The 18137-nt window shown below is 42.7% G+C and overlaps 1 long non-coding RNA gene across 1 annotated transcript; it reads right to left on the bottom strand.

Moving 5' to 3' along the window:
- Window positions 1-4457: 4457 nt before the first annotated feature.
- LOC116442116 lies at window positions 4458-17490 on the bottom strand. The gene is made up of 4 exons (XR_004239406.1): window positions 17403-17490; window positions 9987-10089; window positions 9470-9712; window positions 4458-8690 (listed from the first exon to the last, which is right to left on the bottom strand). It is a non-coding gene; the product is annotated as an uncharacterized LOC116442116 (long non-coding RNA).
- Between the last annotated feature and the right edge of the window lie 647 nt (window positions 17491-18137).

The following is an 18137-nucleotide window of genomic DNA, read 5'->3' on the forward strand; positions in this document are numbered from 1 at the left end:
GTGTCTTTTGTACCTGCACAGGGAGGGAAAGAATTGCGATGGCAACACATGGATATGCAGACATTTACATAGCTAGCACACTTCTAAACCAGAAACAAGGCAATGGTCACAGCTTGTTGCTATTATATGAGCCCACTCATACAGTAATACAGTTTTACAGCTCATAGAGAAGTGCAATGAGAGTACTGCAGTGTATGATATAATCACACTTGCATAGCTCAAGGAAATATAATATGTCTTATTAATTATGGATCACAAATATATTTTGGGATCCTCTGATTAAAAGCAGTATTGAGATATATGCATTTCAACCAGGCACTGTGCTAATTTGCATGGTTGACTGGAAGACCTTTTGCGGTCAAATTAATTTCTCTATTTATTAAGTTTACATATCCAGCACAGCAAGCCTCATGCATCACAAATTGCAATTCTTCAGTGTATTTTTACAACAGTATTATCTATTTTAATTATTTACAGTGCTTAATGACTTCCTAGTTATTCTCAGTAGCATCTGTTTTAAGAAAACCAGTGAAATCTTATTCATAGCGGCTGAAAGGGGTCAAGCATGTGGGAATGTTGGGTGGAGATGAAGTTAGAGGTCCCTTTCTTCTCTCACCTGCACACTGGCTGCTTGCCACTGCTGTCTAACTCAGCCTATTGTCTCTTCTCAGAAGTACTGGAAAAGCCCCTGAAACCAGCATTGTGGCTTAATTAGGGACTATTTAAAAGAGAGAGACGTTCCTGTTTGTATTGCATGGTGTGCAGAAGTGTGACTCGTTCTGTGCGCTTGTTGCTAAATTCTTGATAGTGGCCAAATAATAGATGAAAAGATGTTTTCTCTGTAAAGCAGGGTTTACAAGTTTGGAAACAAGGTCACCTTAAACTAAAAGCAAAGATCTTTAGTGTTTGACAGAAGGTAAATTTGCTCAAATGAGACAGATAAGGTTTCAGATGACACAGGTTTCAAATATCAAATTGTCAAGCAGATGTTAGTATAGAACATGCTTGCTGATAAATGAAAAAAATACCTTACAAACAAGCAACTTGGTGAACAAGAAAGTCTCCTAAGCATTTTGATATGACTGTCTCATGCTGGTGAAGGGCCTAGTCCTGGGAGGAACAGCTGTGGGAACTAGGGTTGTTTAGTCTGGAGAAAAGGAGGCTCAGGGGAGCCCTTATCACACTCTACAAATATCTGAAAGGAGGTTGTAGTGAGGTGGGAGTTGGTCTCTTCTCCCAAGTAACAAGTGATAGGACAAGAGGAAATGGCCTCAAGTTGCACCAGGGGATGTTTAGATTGGCTGTTAGGAAAAATTTCTTCACCAAATGGATTGTTAAGCATTGGAACAGGCTACCCAGGAAGTGGCTGAGTCACCACCCCTGGTGGTATTTAGAAGATGTGTAAATGTGGCACTTAGGGACATAATTTAGTGATGGACTTGGTAGTGTTGCATTTGTAGTTGGATTTGGTGATCTTAAAGGTCTTTTCCAACCTAAGTGATTCTCTGATTTTGTGTAGTTCCTCTTTCTTGGCCTGATGGATCTGAAATCCTCACCCTCAAGATTATCAGGAGACCATCTGGATTTCCTTTGAGACCAGCACATGGGATTTTTTTTTTTCTGCCCAGCAGTGCAGCATCTCATCACTCCCTCTCACCAACAATCCTGGCAGTCCTGGATTTTGCATCTCTTGCTATTCCAGGCAGCCCAGGCATATATGCTTTGCACATGTGCCAAAGCCAATAGTTTTTGCTGTTTCCAGCATGTTGGTGGTTGACTTAATTTTCTCTCTGTTTAACACTTCACTGGCGTTTGGCGCTGAGAGCTTGTTGTACAGACCGCATCTCCTAGTACAGAGCAGGTAGCACGGGCTGTTTAACCTGTCCTTCCTCATGCTGGACAGACATCTCTTTTCTGGATGGGAATTCTTACCCTCTTCTGCTTTAATCAAGGCTCTGTGCTGATATATTACTCCTGCTTCCACCCACAGGGAAGTTGGTGCTTCCCTTGCCATTGGGCTCAGCTTGGTGGTTGGTTGCTTTGTGGCTATTGCTTGTCCTGAAGTCCAGTTATCTTGACAAAAACCAAATGCATATATAAAACAGAAAATAGACCATGCATGTCCACACTAATAATTTCAAACATCAGGCTTACCTAGGCCCTAAATCAAGTTAGGTCCAATCCTAGTCAAGTTGTTAGGAGACCATACACAGTCTATTAATGTTGCTGCCTATGTGGGTTCTCCTCTTTCTCCACCAAGAGACCATCCAAGTGGCTCTCACAGATAGTCTGTGGCCACTGAGCCTCTCCTGTAAAGATCAGAATCACAGAGTGGGTTATATTGGAAGGGACCACAGTGGGTCATCAGGTCCAGCCTCCCTGCTAAACTTGTGCCACCCTAGAGCACATTGCACAGAATTGCATCCAGAGAGTTCTTGAATATCACCAGTGAGGGAGACTCCACAAACTCTCTGGAAACCTGTTCTAGTGCTCAGTCACCTGCACATTGAAGAAGTTCTTCCTCATATTGAGGGGGAATTTCCTGTACATCAGTTTCTGCCCATTGCCTCTTGTCCTGTTGCTAAGAAGAGCCTGGTCCATCTTCTTGGCACCCTCCCTTCAAATACTTATAGCATTTGGTGGAGTCTCCACTCAGTCACCTCTTCTTGTGGTTGAACAGGCCCAGCTCCCTCAGCCTTTCCTCATAAGGGAGATGCTCCAGTCCTTTAATCATGTTCATTGCCCTCTGCTGGACCCGCTCCAAGTGCTCCATGTCTCTCTTGTACTGAGAAGCTCAGAACTGGATACAGCACTCCAGGTGTGGCCTCACCAGGGCCGAGTAGAAGGCAGGATCATTTCCCTCGACCTGCTGGCATTGCTCTTCCTAATGCCCCTCGGGACACTACTGGCCTTCTTGGCTACAAGGACACATGTCATGGACAGCTTGTTGTTCACCAGCACTCCCAGGTCCTTCTCCACAGAGCTGCTTCCCAGCAGGTCACCCCAGCCTGTACCAGTGCCTGGGGTTATTCCTCCCCAGGTGCAGGACCCTGCATTTGCCTTTGTTAATTTCAAACTGTTCCTCTCTGCCCATCTCTCCAACCTGTTGAGGTCCCTCTGAAGGGCTGCAGAGCCCTCTGGGGTATCGCCGCTCCTCCCAGCCTTGTGTCATCAGGGAACTTGCTGAGGAGACCTCTGCCCCTTCATCCAGGTCATTGATGAATAAGTCGAACAATACTGGGCCCAGTATTTAACTTTGTCAGATACCACTAGTCTCAGGAGACTTGAGAGAGATCTGTAAGACTAGGAACAGTTCTAAACAAGGTATATGAGTGTGCTTGTGATAGAGCTTAAGCATGCCATGCAGTCTGAACCTCAGCCTATTTTGGGGGGCACTGCAGAAAAGCTGGGATTTTTAAATTAAACTCAAGTCCAGCATAGCTCTACTTTTGCATCCCAGATTAATCTGCTGCAGCTCTCACCTTCTTTCTTGTTAGCACAACTGTTTATATTTTGGGCGTATGAAGGGAAACAGCCAGTATCTTGTTTTACTGTAGTGTGAGGAAAATCTATTTAAGTGTCTGAGGAAGGAACTGCTGGTTGCAGGTGTTCATGAGAGATGTGTTCCTCTTCGCCCCTGCGCCCCTGGAGGGGAATTCAGCAAAAAGGACCTGCATGTGGATCACAGTCCCTGACTTCCCCAAAGCTATATAAACATAGCACAGACGCTGGTGGGCCCTGGTGTGCTGAGGATGTGTCCCCTGGTAGAAAAGAAAAGAGGCTTAGATGATGTGCTCTGTTTATGTATGTTAACCTGTGAAATTTTTACCCTTTTTCTTCATACATAGTTTGTGCTGGATGTTTGTGATTCACATCTAAGGATTCTTTCAATTTATGACTTGTTTACTGAAATTTTCAAGACAATGAGCAGCAAATAATAATAGGCGAATAATGAATGTATAACAGGTAGTAGTCCAGCATGCTTATCACCTACAGACTGCTGGCATCTTGCTGGCTGTAATCTGTCCTCTTTAACTCTGACCTGGTAAAACCCTTGAACACATTTAGAAATGTATGAATAATTAACTAAAAATACCTATTGTTGCTTTCTTGAAATTAGACATGTCACTAGTTCCCTGTGCAGATGATGTGTTTACTCTCATGCTTATGAGCAATGCATCAGGCATCACTCTTTCACATACTCACAGAAATGCTTTATCGCTGGTGAAATATGTCACCTTCTTCCTTGAGCTGAATGTTTCATTCCTCTTGCTCACAGATCTAATACCACAGTGAATTAAATGTTTTGATGAATCAGGACTGAAATCTACAGTGAATATGATTGCTTAAAAATAATTCCACCAGACGTAGTTTAGAGATGTCATTTTTTGTGGGCATGTATGCTCAATGTATGGGTATATAAAGCAGCGTGTGGGAATGCGATGCTATTTAACTCGTAAATGGAGAGCAGAACTTTATTGGTCACAGTCAATATTTGTTCAGGGAAAAGGAGTGTAGGTGAGAACAATCCATATGAAAAGAAAGCAGGTTAGTACTCAGAACACTGAAAATATTGTTCAAGGACAGTTTATCCTTGTGGAAAATATGACCCCCTGTTAAGCTGCTGAGTCTGTTTGCAGATCTTTTCAAAAGAGAGTCCTTGCATTTGCCATTTTAGTTTGTTTTGGCTGTTGGTGTCCAAACTACATTCCTAGCAAATTGCATGAAGTGCTTATTCCATTATTTCTATTGTTATGTTTCTCAATAGAATGTGGTTATCTTTAGCTAGTGTCATGCTTTAGTACATTAGCACTGAAATGCACTGATATTGCAAAGAGAGTGTGAGGCAGCTGACATTGAACCTTGTACCTTGTACCTTGCCTCTGAAGATTCCTAAACCAGAGGTTGCTTTCAGCTTAAAATGAAGAAAGAATATTTGCATTTCTTTATAACCTGGTCGTCTCCCCTTGTGAAACTTTGACCTGCGCCTGTTCATATACGTTCTGCTCAAACTCTGTCCAGGTGCTGGGATGTGCTTGACTGGTCCTAACTGGTTTTTGGATGAGAGGTGCTCTAATCTGCTCTGAATTTTTATTTTGCATGGCTTCAGTTTTCACATAATGAGCCAGTTTTATCTGTCATGTGCACAGTTCTGCTTTCTTTACGTCCCAGTTCATAATTTTGTTACATGCCTTTTGTCCATAGAAAATAAAGGAATCACGGAACTGAAATTGAATTAGACTCAAAACGTGCTTGAGTTTCCTGTTTTTCTTGTATTAAAATACTTTTTTTATTGAGACCCATCATGCGGCAGTTTCCTAACCACAACCACAGGGACTGCAAGAACACACTGAGTTCTGCCACACAGCACAGGGAAAGGGGCAGACCTGGAAGTGGGCTGGGGATGTGCTGGGCAGAGCAGCGTGGGGGGGATGCTGTCCTGCTGCACCAGCAGCTGCCCTGCTGCTGCTGGACAAACGAGTTATTTTTGTCCTGGACACTGGCAATGACTAGGTTTGTGGTTCACCCCTTGTCCAAGTCAGATGTCATCTTTCTCTTTCATCCTCCTTCCCTGCTGTTTTTTCTGCTGCCCATTCTTTTCTCTCATCTCATCTTTTTTTTCCTATGCTGTTCCACTCCTCCTTCTTTCACTCTGTCCTCATTTTTTCTCCTTTGTTAGCCAAACAGACCTACTGAAATATAAAGCCTGACCTCTCTTAAAGAGGGAGGATGTCCTTTCTCTTTTTAAATTATGCACCTGTCTAGATGTTTTTGTCATGTAATTGCTATAGTCACTATTGGGAACACAGATAGCCCCTTTAAGACAACCACTAAAAGCCTTTTGATTTAAAATTATGTTTTCAGTTTTGTGGCCTTTCTGTGCTTCTGGTAGTATCTTTCTGCAAAGCTTAAGTGGAGAGACAAAAGAAAGCAATGCAAGACCTGCCTCCAGCAATATTTCCACAGCCCTGTTACTGGGGAGGGCTGCTCACACTGCGGTCACTGCTAGTAGAGCTCGTCGCTGAGTGCAAAATCCATTCAAAAGTTACTTTATTATAAGATTAACAGCTCTATCGTGAAAACCAGCAATATTCCCAGGCTTGTGGGAATCAATTCTACTGCATTCCAGCCCAGGATGTCCTTTTGACACTTTTTTTTTTCCTGTGGAAACACTCATAAATTTGGCCATGGTACTTGGAGATGAGTTAGACCCTTTTGACTACAGCCCTTTTGAATCCACCCTCTCTCCTTCCTTTGTTCCAAGAAGGAGGTGCTCTGTCTCTTGAGTCTTATGTCCCTTAGTAAACTAAGGGATATTTTAGATATCTTACTGTTTGTTTTGGATTAAGTGGTGCTGTTTAGGGAGTAATGTTCTTTTTGGTGTGAATGGGAGCAGTGGAATTTGTAGTTCCTGTGACAAGAAAAAAGATATTTTCACAATAGATAAAGAAGCAATTTTTTTTATATGTAGGAGAGAGAGGCATGGTATAAGATCAGAATTTTGGAAACCTCCCAGTTTAAGGGAGCTGTGATTTGGGCATTGATAAAAACCCCTATTCTTAATGGTAAAAAACCCCAGAAATGTGAATATGTTAAATTTGCGGTGATTTTACTTGTATGGACAAATTATTTAAAGCAGATTAATCAGATCCTTAATTTAGACACTAATTCGATGATCTGCCCAACAATGAAAAAAAGACTGTTGACTATCCATTATCTCACACAGAAGACAAACACAGTGTTATTGAAATGACTTACATACTTTCTGAAGTAAAATATTAATGCACGCATGCCTGTCCTAAGTTTCAGCCCATCACTAAAGCTCTGCGGTCTTCTTACATTAACATTTTGGTCTATTTTACTATGCATAGCAAAATAAAACTATGTTACACAATTAGACAAAACACCCTTGTTGTGATGAATAGTCACTTTCTGAAGGTACTGAATGCAACCTTTAATTAGTATTTCATCTGTGGCCAGGGGTCGTACCTTGAATAAGCCCTAATAATATTGCCAGCTTCCAGTTTTCTTAGACATGTAGTTTTGAGTCTACTTGCTTGTTTGCGGTCATGTCTAAAATTAACTATTTGAGTTATAAACCTAAGAAAACAAAGAGGAGTATAATCTCATAATGGCACACAGAAGTGGGGCCTGCACCAGATATTTCAATGCGCTCTCTCTCCTTATTATATTTACACCATGTCTTCCTTATTTGCTTTTAATATGGGCCACCAGTTTTCTCCTTAAAAGCCTCGGTCTGAAGGCTATGCGTGTCGACTGTACCTGCTGTTATGGGGGTCTTTTCTACCAGCACTGTTTTCCTCTGCTGTCAGATCTCCCCCACCTACCCATTCCTCCTGCTTAAGGCCTGTTTGACACTGTTGTAATGATTCCCCTTGGGAGATGTACAATTGGATTTCTAAGTTCCTGCACGGCTCCTGCTTTTTAATGTTTGCTCCTGAGTCAGCACTGTATGCACAACTGGCTGGGATAGAGTAAAAATTTGAATAAATATCTGTTCTGTTTTCTGGATTGTATTGCTGTTTGGTTGCAGAGAAGAAATGTGCCTCTGAAATGCTTCAGGAATCTTACATTCTCACATACAATTAGGTTGTAATATTTTGGATGCCTATCTTTCTATTTCCTAATCTTAGTAGTTCCTAATGATTTTTGTTAGAAGTAGCCTGATTTTCACCAAAGCTTTATCGTTAAATACAATGGATGATGGATTTTTTTATCACGCAGCAGCACCCTTGATGGACAGTACAGGCTCTGCTCCAAGTTACATTTGGTCATAAAATATGTGGCAGTGTGAGACTAAACTTGTATGCTGTTAGAACAATGATCTCATAGCTAGCCACTGGGGTAAAATTAGCTTTGGTCAAATTTACATTTTAGAGCAAAGATGAATGCTTGTCCCCTGTGTCCTAAGAAAGGGAAGGTTATTTCAGGGAATCTCAGGATTCCTCAAATGCTTCTGGAGTTCAGAATCAAATTATTGCTTTCCTATAAACAGTCTGGGTGTTAATGTTTTTTCTGCTTCAGCCAGCCATGATGGGTTCAGCTCTTCTGTACACACAGGCTTGTATCCTTACATGTTGATAATTCTCATTTTGTCATATACTGTGGCAGAGAGTGATGCAATCTATCAGAACCTCTGAGCAATTATCTTCTTTTGGGCTGCATATCCTTAGTAGTCCGGGTAGCAATTACCCAATCTGAATATTTGGCAACTAGTTTGTAATTCCTGTGGAGAAAGCATATGCAAGCCTGGCTCTGACCTGATTAACTTTCTTAGTTCCATGACTTTACCATGCAGTACTGAACACCTAAGGGGAACTAGCATGTTCCCAGGTACTTGTGTCCTGAACAACATCAGTGAATGCTAATCACCCCTTCTGGATTTGGTGCTCCCTTTCATCTTGGGCTGGCTACATCCCAGGTGGGTGCAGCTTCTGGCAGCATGCCCTACAACGTGGGTGTTGCTCTCAGAACAGAAGCAGAGGACTGCCAGATGTCCAGTGTCACCTGCCTGAAGGAAATTTTCCTTCCAAATCTCTGGGTGGATTGTTTCACCAGGTGACTGTGCTTGTTGTTGTGGTCTGCTGATGTGACCATGTGACAAAAGGCACTGCTGGCTTCCGTGTTCAAGGGAAGTGGAATTTAACTTGCTCAGTTGTATTTTGCAGCTGCAAAGAAGGAAAAAAATAGAAGTAAGAGTACAGTACAGGATGGACTAACATATGTCTTATTTCCTGCATTCTGGCAGCACTCTTAGGGAGGAGGGACATAGCACCCTGGCAGTGACTATGGCCCAAATCCTCGTGAGTTCAAGAGCTGCAGTCAGGAGTGTACAGGAAGCTCAAATATTAGGATCATTTTAATCCTTAGGTGACTAAGAACCTTGCATACAGAAGGCTGTTCAGTTCATAGTAAATCATGTTCATTTAATGATGTTCCCTTTTCCTGCTTTTTAGGGGTTGTTGTAGATGGTCTTATAGTTACCTAACTATTTCTCAGCTTTTTTGGACAAGCTTATCCTGTGCTCGCTTGCATGCTGCCAGACTTAAGTGAGATAGAAACATTGCTTGAGGACTAATTTCCTGCAACATCACCTTCTCATTCAAGGCTCCAGACTTTTCACACAAAAATATATTCAATGTCACTGATAGGAAGGGGTCTGGGATGGTTCAGTGTATTCCTTTCCTCAGCCAACCACATCTGTCTGTTGTGTTCAATAGAAGGAGTAGTTGTTCTTGACTCATCAAAAGGAATAGCTTATGTTATTTTGAGCTGGGTTGTCAAAGATGGCCCTTGACAAGACTTGAACTCATTCTCCCTGAGCTTAGTGGGGTGGTTTAACTGCTCATCTCCAGACAATAAATCTGGTAGTCAGAGGCACAACAAGGAGGTACAAGGAAGTTCTTTTAATCTTCACGCAACTTCATGGGTGAGGTCAAGCTCTTACCCTATGATTCACCAGCAGATTTCGTCAGGTTTAAGAGGTGAACATCAGCTCCCTCGTACTGCTTTGTCAGTTCCCACATATCAGCATTCCTCTCCATCATGGCATAAGGGAAATGGATGTGACTCACACTTGACAGGTTTCAGGTAAAGCGGACATCAGAACATAAGAGACGTTGAAGGTTGTGACAGTGTTACAAGTGGTGGGTCAGTTCTCTCCTTAGGGAATGTGCTTAACTCCCTCAGACTATTCCAGAAAAGATCAAAAAAGAACAAAAAAAGAAAGATAGTGAGGGAAGGAAAAGGTGCTCCTATTTCTTGTGGCATTACTACACAAAGCTGAGCTGCCAGTTTAGTTAAGATCTGCAGAGAGATTGTGGTTAGTACTGGTGGTTGACTGGGTGCCACTGCATTCCTTGCAGTGGGACTCAGGCCAACACCATTACACCATCAACTCTGAAGGGATCACCAGTAGCACAGATTGCCAACAGGACAGGAAAATACAGCAGAATTTTTGATACCTAGAAAAGGTGAGCTTTACTGACAGTCTAGCTGTTCTCTCCACCACCATGACCATCCCGGAAATATTTAAGTGTCAGCATGCCTGTTTGCAGTCTTTTCAGCCTGTAATAGAAAAGTTGCTGTCAAAAGTAGAGAATGTAAATATTTGTGAACTTTTATAGTTTGGCATTTTTTTCTTTTTGTTTTTAAACTATAAATTCCCTCACTTCCTTTCTTCCTTGTTTTTAGCAATAGGCTGTGGGTCATCAGTATCAATAATTCAGATCTCTCTCATGACACACCTAAACTAAATTGTCAATAGGAGGTGTTGTAGGAGATTCACACATCATTCCAGCAACTGTAATATCTGTTGGGAAATGCAAAAACACCAGGTGCATAGCTGCTGGATAGTGTTTCCATTTACTTTACCTGGGGCTTTTCTGTAACATACAGCAATGTACGTCACATGCAGAAAAAAAAGTAGGTGGAAGGTTCTTTCCAAACCACATTGACTGAAAGAATGTATGTGTAAGGTAAGCTGTCTGCTGACATGCTCATGTGTTCTGCAGAGGAAAGGGTTACCTTGTCAAGGAAGTCTTCCTGGTGCAGGTGTGCATCCTAGCAGATTCATTCAGAGACTGAGAGACGAGAATGAGCCCTCCCTCAACTGACATGTACAAACAGCATTTTACCCATTTGTCTCCTAGGGCATTTGCTAGCTGTCTTGTTAATCTTTTACTCCAAGTCAGACATATGTATTGATGGGAAAACAAACCATAGACCACAGACCCCCTGCCTTGCATTCCTCACCTCCTCAAAATAACACTCACCATAGAAGCATGCAGACAGCACCCACAGCTCAGTGGGTTTGTAGCTGCATTTCCTTGCACTTCTAAAGCACCTCTTCCACTACTGTACTCATAAGCTCTTCTTTTTACTAATTATTTATACTGTTGAGTAACTACCTATGCCCTGCAGTCCATCACATCCCCTTCCTCTTTGCATTTTGCAGGTATATGATTCCTTCTGTACCTCTGACTTAAAGGTGGCTGAGAAACTGGGACTGGAATCTCTTCGTTTTAACACTAGGTCACAGTGTGCTCCATGCACCTCTTGCCGACCTTCTGGAGGCTTTAAAAGCACCATTAATTTTACTTTCTTCTAATAGAGCAACAAAAATTTAGGATCCAATCCTCAGCTGGTTGAATTGTTTTTAACTTTATTAAGAGGGCATAGGAAACTTGTGAGCCAGATCCAATAGCAGAGTAGAGAAAGGGAGAAAGGGAAGTAATTTCAGGAACAGAAATATCTGTAAAGTTTAATCTTCAGTTATCTTGCTACTGTCTTCATCATCATCTGGTCCCAACAGACTTTGTGAGCTAAACGGTCAGGTTAGCTCAGTACTGAAATAAAAGAGCCTGGAGGTGTTGTCTTGGTGGTGTGAAATAGTGACCTATCTTACCCAAGCAAGCAGATTCTTTTGCCTCTTGCATCATTGCATTCTCTGAGACTTTCTTGCATGTTTGCCTTCAAGCTTGCCAGGCTGATTGGTTGGGATTAGTGGCAGAGGTTTTCCAATGTTAATTTTATTTTTAATAGCATTTATTTTCTCCAACAAAGCTATGCATACTCACATGTTGCATCTCATTTTAAGTGAGCTCAGAATTTCTTTAAATAGTAATGATTTGAAAAGGACAACACCCTCAAATTCCTGTAAGAATATTGTTTATAAATATTTGTATTTTGCATCTCTGTAAATGAAAATTACCAAAGCAGAACAAGGATTTCTTTTCAGTTCTCTTTAATCTTAGAGCTATGCTTTGTACTGTATGACATGGAATTGACCTTCATGGGACTGGATCCAGCCAGAATTCATATCTCACTCAAATACACATTTCTACATTGTTTAGGGTGTTTGGTCAGGAAGTTTTAGCCTTTCTGTTTCAAATATGAAATATTTCTAGTGTTTAGTCTCAGTAAAATCCACAGAAACTCCAGTAGGCTCTGTAATAATTCCTTCAAGTGAGAATGTACCCTTCAATAGGAATTTAGGTTTGATACAGTGGTAGAACTTGTCCTCTCCATTTAATTTTTTCCTAAATATTTTTGTTTTTAGCTTCTAGGTTCCCATTGCAAAAAAATTCACAAAAAACTTTTTGCAGCACCTAGCACAAGGACACTGGGATCATAGCTTGTTTTGTAATACAAATCACCACTTAAAAGTAAAATAAGAAATAAGCTGTACAGAGTATTGACTCCTTCAAGAGGTAGTCAGAGGTTTGTAATAGCTGGTGCAGTTGACAGCCCAGGAAAGGGAAGTTCTGGAAGCCAGTGTTGGTGATAATGGTGTGACCTTTGCTGCTAGAGCCTTCAAAACTGAAGTAAAAGCAAGTGCTTCCCTCTGTAATTCAGTTGTCAGTCCTGCACCATCCTTAGTCCTGATGTGGAGGTCTGTCACAAAGCCAACTCCTGCTGAGCTGGTAGCAGTATTTGGTAACTAGTAGGAAATAGCCGTTGTACTTGGAGACAAACAGGTAAATTATGAAGTTGTTATTATTATAGATATAACAACAAGTCTGTAATAATCTGGGACAGATCTGAGTTTATAAACCCATCCTGAAAATTACATCAGTCCGTCTTTAACCCTGGGTTCACTGAAGACATTGAAGTTCAACATGTAGGTTAAAGTGAAAAATGCATTCAATGTTGGCTTTTGCATAGACTAATTTGTTGGCTGGAAAGCAGTAAAGCTAGAGAGAAGGCTGAAAAGCTAGTGAAAGTGCTGTGGCAACTCACTGTAAATTTCTAAGTCCCTGGTGGAGAGACTACATCCAATTGCTGTTACTTCTCATACACTTAGATCAATGGGTAATTCTTCGGGGAGTGGCATCATTGTTTTGTTCTGAATTGTTTTCGTGGTTGGTCCGTGACCATGCCTCCTGGGCTGAAAGATATTACAATAGAGATGGATCCTCTCCACCTTTGCAAGTGAATTGAGAAGGCCAGGTCTGGCTGCTGTGCCTTGGGTGAGCTGTGGGAGCAACTCCCATGCCTACCTCCCTGTTATCCTGCTTACGAGGGTGCTGGAATGCAAAGGAGATGAAATGCCAGAGCATCTGCCAGCCTGTCCTGCCTGGCTGAGTTTCATTGTTCTTTAAATTTCATCCAGTATTTCATTCAGGGAACAGTAACGCAAAACTCAGCATCCTAGATGATTTCTTGCTCTCTTTCTTGGCCTCCATGCCCTTGCTGGGGTCAGTATCCTCCAGATATCCACAGCCGATCACGCTCTCCTGCCTTCCCTCTCTGTTCCCCCAGCAGCTTGCTGTCCTTCAGCCAGGTTACACATATTTTTTCAATCCCGGTTGTTCATGGTCTCTGAGCACAAGGCTTAGTGGAGTGCTGTGCTGCCAGTGCTATGAGACGCCCCAAAGGGAGCCTGGCTGTGGCTCTGCTGTTTTCACACCTCTGCACAGATGGACCCAGCTCCCCTCCCCGGCGCCCCTGCGGGCGCCCTGCCCACCCTTGGCCTCTGCTGTCAGAATGACTTTGGCAACTGCCACTGCTGGATTGCATCACCGTGCATGGCTCCCAGGTGGCTGCAGCTTTCAAACTCGCCTATCAGCCTCTCTATCTGCTATTAGCTTCTTATCTTGCCTGTCTATCCGGGGTATTGACTTCTGGGCTGCTTTTGCAGTTTTAATTGCAGTTTGGGCACGGCAGCACTGGGATGTAGGTGCTAGGTCAGCAAACAAATCCCGTGGTTGTTCAGGCTTGGACCACACTTCCACGGCACTGCTGCAGGAAATGGAGGTTCAGCAGGCTGAAGAGCACGGGAAGTAAAGCAAGTGCAGCATCTACTCGCGTGCCTCAGAAACTGCTCAGGGAAGGGAGCACCACTGCGAGCAGGCACCAGCGCGGAGACGCCGGCTTCCCCCCCGTGATTTATACGCGGTTTATAGTGGGGTGGGGCCAAATAGGGCCGGTAGGAAGCAGCTCATAGAGTTATGTGGGATTAGTGAGGAGTAGACAGAGGCAACGCAGGACCGGGCAGGGGGCCTGCTCGTGGGACGGCTCAGCCACAGAGGCAGCTGGCACCGGAGTGCTGATAAGGAGGAGAAACAGATGGCCATGCAAGCCCTTACACATGCCTTCCTGGTAGGCCTGCTGAAGGCTGGTCCACATCCCTTATTCCCCAAACAAAAATACATCTTTTCCTTTCCCTTGTTTGAAGATTTCATGTGGCTCTTTAAAGTTTGCTGCCATAAACATGCTCTTGAAGTCTTAGCCCAGTATGTTGCTGCCACTTGTGAATGGCACAGGATCAGTCCCATTCATGCCTCTACCACGCTGTTGTGACATGGTTATAGAGCCCTTTATTTAGTGCGGCAAGTCTGCAAAATTAAAGAAAATTAGGAAAAATGACAAAAGAAGGAGAGATAGAAATTATGTAAAATACCCCAAAACCAATTCCAGAATTGGCCTTGATACTGAGGGAAGCATGCAGCAACTCCTAGGTGTGCAGAAGGTAACGTGACAGACTGCTAAGTGGAACTTGTTGAAGATGTGTTCTGTATCGTGGAGGTAAGAGTAGTGCAGTGGGATGTGGCAGTTTCTGTGGAAGCCTTTTGGCTGTATGGCGGAGGGGGAATGCTTTTGGCTGTATGGCAGAGAGCAGAATACAGGGCAGAAGGTGAGCAGAGCCCAGATAGTGCCTAGGTACTGGAGGCAAAGCTGCAGCATTTGGTATCCTCTTCCTACTGCAGTTCATTGCTTGCAGGCTTGTGTTATGCAGCTCTGTCTATTCTCCATTACTACAGAGCCACCATGGGGATGAGGTTTGGAAAAAGCACAGAATGTTTCTAGTAGTGCAGATGTTTTCAATGAATTCACCCTTCAGAACTGAAAGCGAAGGAGGCCTGGAAGGGGAAGAGTGTTTGTAGTGAAAAATATTCGGCTCATCCATATGTAGACCCAATGTGAGCCTGGAAGACACTGAGTGCTCCCTGTGAAGTGACAAGTGCCCTCAGTCTTCACTGAAGTTCTGCTGAAGGCAGTGGGTATGTCTGCATAGCAGTGGCAGCAATGACTGCTTTTTGGCTGGGTAAATTAGCCTTTGTGGCTGCGCTTCGGCTCCTACAGTATGCACGCTTCAGTATCTCTTTAGAGGCTTGTCTGATGAAAAGGGAAAACATTCAGCATCTTGCCAGATCAGGGCCTGGATTTTGAAATGTTTTTGTAGGTTAAAATGAGAATGCATATGCATGGGCTTGTTTTCAGGCAAGCTGAGCACTTGTAGCTTACAGAGTTGGGTGTAAATTTTAGATGTTCTGAGTCTCCAGAAATCACTCTCAGAACACTTTTTCTGCTGATACTATCCTTATTGCCCTTACCTCCACCTCCTCTGCTGTTATACAGTATTTTAGCTATGTAACTGTACTATTTAAAGCATTTATGATACCATTTGTTTGGGAAACAGTATAAATCTGCTCTATCCTATTTAGGAGTTTGCACTGCTACTCAGCAATGTAAGCTCCTGAGTGACTTCCATGTAAAATCAATCAACGATAGTGAAACCTAGTGGAAGGGCTGTGAATGCCACTCAAAATAAGGCTCCCTTTCCTCCACAATGGCTCTGTCTCAGCCAGCGAACTGGAGCCTGGCCTATTTCACTCACCATGTGTAAATTTGAGTACAAATTTACTCTTTTAACATCTTACCAAAAAAGGTCCCATGACCCATTCCCCACAGCTTTCACATTTTAGAGAAGTGATAGAGATGGAAAATTTGTGTGAGGACCCTTGCCACTGTAATATCTCAAATGGTAACATAATTCTGTAGAGTATCATCAATTGTAATCTTATATGATCAGGCTTTCTACAATATTTCTGGAAATATTTAAAAGGTGCCGATGTACATACAAAAAGGTGGGTACGGTTTTAGGTCTATCTATCAGTCCTTTTGATGCCCTCCCTCCTTATCCCGACATCTGTTTCCAAGAATGTCATACCTGGAAAGAATCATTTCAAATTAATTCAATTTGTTTCAAAGCAGCCTAAGCTTCATCCCTCACAGGGGCCACTCAATCATATTACTGCTCCTGTGAAACTCCTAATGGGACACAAAACAAGTAAAAGTAGATTCAGGTGATCTCACATATTAAACATACTAATTAAATCTGGCAGCAAAATGACTTTGTGAATTTCCTTTAATCCTGTTTTTAAATTAGGCCATATGTATTTTGGCTTTAGATTTCCCATGCTGTCTTTCTACGAACTTCCTTTTAACCATGTCCTGTGGCCAGTTCACATCCAATTGTTTGAAAATCAGTCTTAGGTGATAACTGGATCATTACATATGAAGTGTCTAATTCTGCTTTCAAATCGACCTGTTCCTTTGAAAAAGTTAATGAATATCTCACATGAGAGGTTTGAAGCTGATCTGACTGTCCCCGTTAAAAACCCAAACGTGCTGGATCTCTGTGTTTTATGACAAATGTTTCCCAGAGGAAAACTAGCTTTAGGAAAATGGGGATTCTTGCTTTAAATCAGCAGTAGTTTTCACTTTGCTACTTTATAGCATTGCCCGTGGGGAATATGGTCTTATTGATATGTTTTGCAGTGACATGCTGACTAACAAGATTAACAAGGGACATACTGACTAACAAGGGCTTCTTCCTGCAGTCTTCTTCTGTACAGTCTTGGTATATAACCCACCCTGTAGGAAGTTTGGTTCGCAGTTCAAGGAAGTCTATGTTTTTAGCCAAAATGTTACTGTTCGGTATCTACTTGAATAAATATTCAGCCCTGATGGGTGCACTCCTGTGTTGTACACATTTTAACTTCACAAAGCCAAAGCTCCCTGTGGCACCCAGGATACATGGTGGTACCTGAATGGACCCTTTTAGGGGATGGGAGGAAATTCTCTGTTACTTCTGGGGCCCAGAGCATGGATGACACTTTCATGTCTCATGCTTCCTGTAGAACACTATGCTTTTTATCTATTTCAGGTGGGGTGTGGGGGTGTGGGTGTGACAGCGAAAATGTTCACAGTGTTCACAGGCCGTTCCTGGCAGAACATCTATTTATGTGATTTTGGAGGGACTGGACTTGGTGAGCTAGGTGGCCCTGCTCCTCCTCATTGTATGCTGCACTCTCCTGACTGCACCAGTGACATAAATATGCGATAAATAATACAATCTACAGTAGTGCTGCTTTCACATAATAGCTATGGCAGCAAAATTCATTCCTGGAGCCAACCACTTAGTGGGTGTAACCTGCTACAGCTCTGTCAAGTTACGCAGGACTCCATCCGTTCGCTGCAGCAGCAGATTTGGCCACTTTTGTTCCATCAAGGATTAGTGGATAGGAAATTTACCTAGACATGCACACAGACACAGCAGTGCCCACCCAGAGAACATAGCAGCATGGACTCACCAGGGCTCCTGTTTTGCTGGGATGACAATCTGGTCTGCTGGGAGTGAGTTTGTGTCAGCACAGTTCTCTTGATCTCTCTGCACTTAGTGACTCCTCCCTTGGGCAGTTGGAAAGCAATGAAATGCTGCCAGTGATACACGTGTTTGTGGGTGTGCAGACGTGCACATAGTGCAGAGAAAATAAGTGGCACTGTTGAATAAACGTCCTATCTGCAGAGGTGTGAGGTAGTCGCATTACTCAGAAGTGTGCTGAAATGATTGATGCTAAAAATGTTATACCGCTGTACTTCACACAGTGCACATTAAAGGAAAGCCAAGTCAGGGCATATTAAATTTTATTGAGAGTGGGTTTTGCAACTTTTTAAGAGGCCATGTGCCATGCTTCCTTTTTTAGGATCCAACTACCAAAATTAAAACCACTAAATCTTTCTAAAAATAATCTGAGAAAAACTTTCCCCTATGTGAAAATGAAGCATGTTAATGTCCTCGTGTGCCTTGATTTTCCATAAAAATATTGCCTTGTTGGAAAGCAGAGTCTATTCCCCTTTCATGATACCAACTCCATGTACCATCTCTTCACCTTGTTGCCGATGGTGTGAAACTGGATGTGACCAGTCCTGGCGTTCAAGCCAGTAACATTGACAGGGATGGGAAGACGCTTTCCACTGATGGAGGCAGAAGACTTGGAAGACTGCCTGAAGAAGTGAACAGGACTTGGACCACTAGATTTGGGGAA

The sequence above is a fragment of the Corvus moneduloides genome, chromosome 3, assembly GCF_009650955.1.
Source record: "Corvus moneduloides isolate bCorMon1 chromosome 3, bCorMon1.pri, whole genome shotgun sequence".
Taxonomy (NCBI): Eukaryota; Metazoa; Chordata; class Aves; order Passeriformes; family Corvidae; genus Corvus; species Corvus moneduloides.